The sequence below is a fragment of the Halichoerus grypus genome, chromosome 8 (assembly GCF_964656455.1).
Source record: "Halichoerus grypus chromosome 8, mHalGry1.hap1.1, whole genome shotgun sequence".
NCBI lineage: Eukaryota > Metazoa > Chordata > Mammalia > Carnivora > Phocidae > Halichoerus > Halichoerus grypus.
The window spans coordinates 58069783-58074144 of record NC_135719.1 but is presented as its reverse complement, the minus strand read 5'-3'; the positions used below and the strand labels follow the sequence as shown (position 1 = coordinate 58074144).

At 38.4% G+C, this 4362-nt stretch overlaps 1 non-coding gene across 1 annotated transcript; it reads right to left on the bottom strand.

Annotated features, from left to right (window-relative positions):
- Nucleotides 1–3456: 3456 nt before the first annotated feature.
- LOC118526838 (small nucleolar RNA SNORA51) lies at nt 3457–3573 on the bottom strand. The gene has a single exon (XR_004912838.1). It is a non-coding gene; the product is annotated as a small nucleolar RNA SNORA51 (small nucleolar RNA).
- Nucleotides 3574–4362: the final 789 nt, after the last annotated feature.

Here is a 4362-nt window from a genome sequence, read left to right as displayed (position 1 = left end):
AGGAAAAAGGAAGGACTAAATGGCTAAATTAATGAAAAAATGAACAGGTTCTATTTAAGCAACTTTAGGAAATTATGGGAAAGACTGAAAGTGTCATTAAAACCAACTGGTACAGGAAAAAAGGCTCAGATAGTGGCTCATTTCTTTGGTAGAACCATTTACTGCAGAAAGTCAAGATACAAAGAAAATTACTGTAGGAAAATGCCATCCTACAGTCTGGCCAAGTGAAATATTAGATGAATTTAGGCATTAGCACTGCTTGGCCAAGAGCCACGGAGTTAATTATTACTTGTTTGAGTCTCTTAAGATTGCACCATTAAAACTTGCATTCTTAATATAATGAATAAACATCTGTGAGCCCCTTAATTGGAGGATGGTCTAGCAAATTAAGAAAATTACTTTTTAAAAAAGAGGAAATTAAGACATGGAATCAGTCCAGGAAATTATTCAACTGCCTCTGTGTAGGACAAATTCATATTTTCTTCCTGCCTTTTTAAACACATTTCAACCATAAAACCACTCCTCTTCAGCCCCATCTGACTCTTTATCAGCCAAGCCAAGTTGACAAGACTTCATGTTCCAGCTGTTCAACCATTAGGCACATATAAAGATGGGTTTATTCCCTAATGAGCAACGAAAGGCACTGAAGGTGCCAATGAGATAGTAAAGCACAGTGACTAAGAGTTCGGGATCTGAAGTCTGTCTTTTAATTGATGTGACTTTGGGCAAGCTATTTAACCTCTTAACTCTCAGTTTTTATCAATAAAATATATAATAATACCTAGTTCATAGTGTTGTAACAATATGGTATATGCAAAAAATATGGTATATTGTATAAGCAAACCTAGTGTCAAAATGGTATATTTAGTCTAGTTCCCAGAAAGTGTTTAATGAATGTTAGTTCTTTTCTGTCTTTTTGTATTTGTCCTTTTTTTCTCCTTTGACAGGATAAACTTCTTAAAAGAAGAAACTATGTCTTCTTTCTCCTTGATAATGATTCATTTTAACTAATAAAGTGTTCTAAAATAAAATGTGTGTACTCACTTTAGGGGATTCCCTTCATCCTCAATCAGTAATCTCCACTTACATTCTCCTAAAGATAGCATCCAGTTGTGAAGCTGTTAGAAAGACCTCATGAATTTGCAGGTGGTTAGTATGCACCTGTGTGTTATTTTCAGGTCATATTCTGATCCCTATCATCTCTTTGTCTATTTCTCTCCTCTCAATCTTGCTGTCATTTTCTATTTCATTCCCTTACTCCAAAAAGTTACATTGGATATTTGCAACCAAACTCTTCCACTAGTTTGTTTTATACTCACATGAAATTCAAATCATATTCTCTCATAAAATACAATGGCCTAATTGATGAAATACGTGATTTCCCAAGGCAGGGGCTCTGGTCTCTTCACCCCTTCCACTTCCTAAAGAGTCAAAATGCTGCTCCTCTTATTAGCAGGAATGGGAAAAAAGCAGGGCAGACACCCTGCTCTATAATACTGAAGCCAAAAGGTGAGACAACAGTGATGGCATCCTTAACCTTGGTCTGCAGTTCTGACTAAACAAATCAAAGATTCTTTCTTGCCCTTGTTGAACTATAAGAAACCACTCTGTTAACATCCACCAACTCCAGTCCATTCATTTGTCCTGCTGCCATGCCCTAGATTCATCTGGGGATCACACGGCTGTAGCAAGAGAGAATCTCCCATTCACCATGGTGCCCATTTGCACTACCACAATCCAGGGACTTCCTGTAGAAGGAGAATCAAGAAAGGTTAAGAAAGGGGAGTGGCACCTGGGTGGCTCAGTAGGTTAAGTGTGCAACTCTTGATTTCAGTTCAGGTCATGATCTCAGGATCATGAAATTGAGCCCCATGTCAGGCTCCATGCTCAGCAGGAAGTCTGCTTGGGATCCTCTCTCCCTCTCCATTTGTCCCTCCCCTCTAAAATAAATAAATAAATCTCTAAAAATAAAAAAGGAAGCTTAAGAAAGGAGAAGAAAAACTAATGGAAGTCTTGCATGTGTCCAAAAAAAAAAAGACTCCCCAAAAATTGACAAACACAATGCACTGGAAAAATTAACTTGAGGATTCAGAAAAATAAAGGCACCGTTACTTTCTGAAGAACAGAATAACACTTGGAGATCGCTGAGATAATTCCAGTTTCAATGTATTCCCTGTGGAGAAAAAAATCTGGGTTCATCAAGCAGAAATGCTCCCTACATCTTCCGTATTTAAAAACCCAGATTTACTTGAACTTTTAAGTTCACCATCTGCCAAAAGTCTAAGTCTGTTTTCTTATATAATCAAAACCTGGGTTTCAGCTGGTATTAATAATACATGTATATTACTTCATTTTGGCATGATTAAGGGTAATCATAATCCTTTGAAAAGTCCATAGTTTATTCTGTTTAAAGCTACTGTTAGAGTTAATGCATTTTCATTTTTCTACCTTCCATTCAATTAATCTGAAATCAGATATGCATTTCTTTTGATTGTGTCAACTTTTAGCTTTCATCCCATATACCAAAGTAATAAGTTTGAGTATCTAGCAGATAGGAATAGATTTATGTATTTTGGTTACCAAATCCTATAAAAATCCTTAAAATATGCACAATAGTATCACATTTATGCAAAGGTCATATGTAAAGTAGCTTCAGCCATCTGGGTTGAAGATAAGAACCCACAAGTAATTGAAGGTCAAGGTCTTGGGTACAAAAAGTAGAGGTTGCTTGTTGCTGCTGTAGCAGCCCAGTGGTCTTCTATTGCTTCTTTACTGCCAACTACCCACAGCTGCAAGCAGCCAAAGTCAGACACACTCTGCCAAGGGCAGGAGGAGGAGGAGCTATAGGCACCAGTACCCCACCCCACCCAAAGACATTCTGCTTTCAGGTATCTTCTCACACTACGAGTCTTGCATATTTCTTTATCGTTCTGCCACTCATGACTTCCTTGGAAATGGTGACAATTTCACAACAAGGCTTCTTTCCTACCTAACGGTAGAACTCTTGGGCTCTACTCATTTCTTACTGCATTTTCAAGACAGCCCTCCCAAGGCTTCAGGAGAAGGAAGGGGCCAAAGAATGAAGTTATTAGTGTTACTGCCTACACAGTATATATTCCTACAAAAATGCCAGTCAATGACTCCAATCCCCCCCACCTCCCCAGCATTCAACTTTCTTAGCTGAAGGACCGTAGTCCATTCTATCTACTGTAGGTCTTACTTCCAAAACCAAAGCATCTGTCATATCCCCCAAATCTTCCAAGCTTCCACCAAGAGGGAAACCTCTCTGGTTCCTACAATCAGCTTCCCTCTACCTCTATCCTACAACCACTCCACTCAATGTCCCAGCCTCCCAAAGACAATATGCAGATTACCTGAGGCCGCTGAGCTGAAAGCCTCAGGATTTTTCTTTTTTCTTCTTTCTTTTTTAAATTAGTTTATTCTTTTTTCTTCAATTCATGTCCCCCTATTCACAATACAGGCAAAGGGCCTGGACTAGGGTATATAGGGGTGGATTTACTCTGCCTCCTTTTTCTGTACAATCAGTGTAAGAACAGCCTGTGGTAAGAACCCTCAGGTTTTGGGCAACTTTCCTCCTAGATCTCTAAAATTGAAACCTTGCTAAGTGGCTCCAACACTGTGTTACCCTGCTTATCACTGAACCATGTACATCCTAGGACACAGGTCTTGTGGTAGACCTACCACGTGCAGGGCAACACCCCTCCCAGAGCATCTATAAGATACTAATATCTGCAACAACCATGCCTGAAACAGGTTTATGGGCCCTGCGAATAAATGAAGCAGGGGAAAGATTAAACTCCCCTTTCCACAGCCAAAAACTCAAGTCACAACAGGCTTTCTATGGCTGCCCTTCTACGTAGGCCCAGACTGAGCACAAAAGTCTGACACAACTGGTATCTAGTGATTATTAGTAAAAAGATGCATCCAAAATGGAATTCTATTGAGGATAAGAATTCAGATTTAAAGAGCTTAAACCAAGTCTCAATCATATGTAATCCAAAGAGAGAGGTCCCCTTTGTATATCAATCTGACCAATAATGATTTGATTGTCTATAGAATACAGCACTCTGAAGTATAGTAAAGGATATCTTTGGAAATTCATTATAAAACAACCTGTATTAAGGCATTTATAGCTAGAGAGTCAAAATATGTTAGGTTTTCAGAGCAAAGCATAGATGTGCTTGAGGAATAGAGGAAATTTACAGAAAGTCCTAAGTTTAACATTACTTTATTCCCTTTTCCCATTTCTTACTGTCTCAGGAGAAGGGAATAATTCATCTGTCCTTGACTTTTTATATTCATTTACATGTTCCATAAATTATCTTTCTTATACTTATTTCA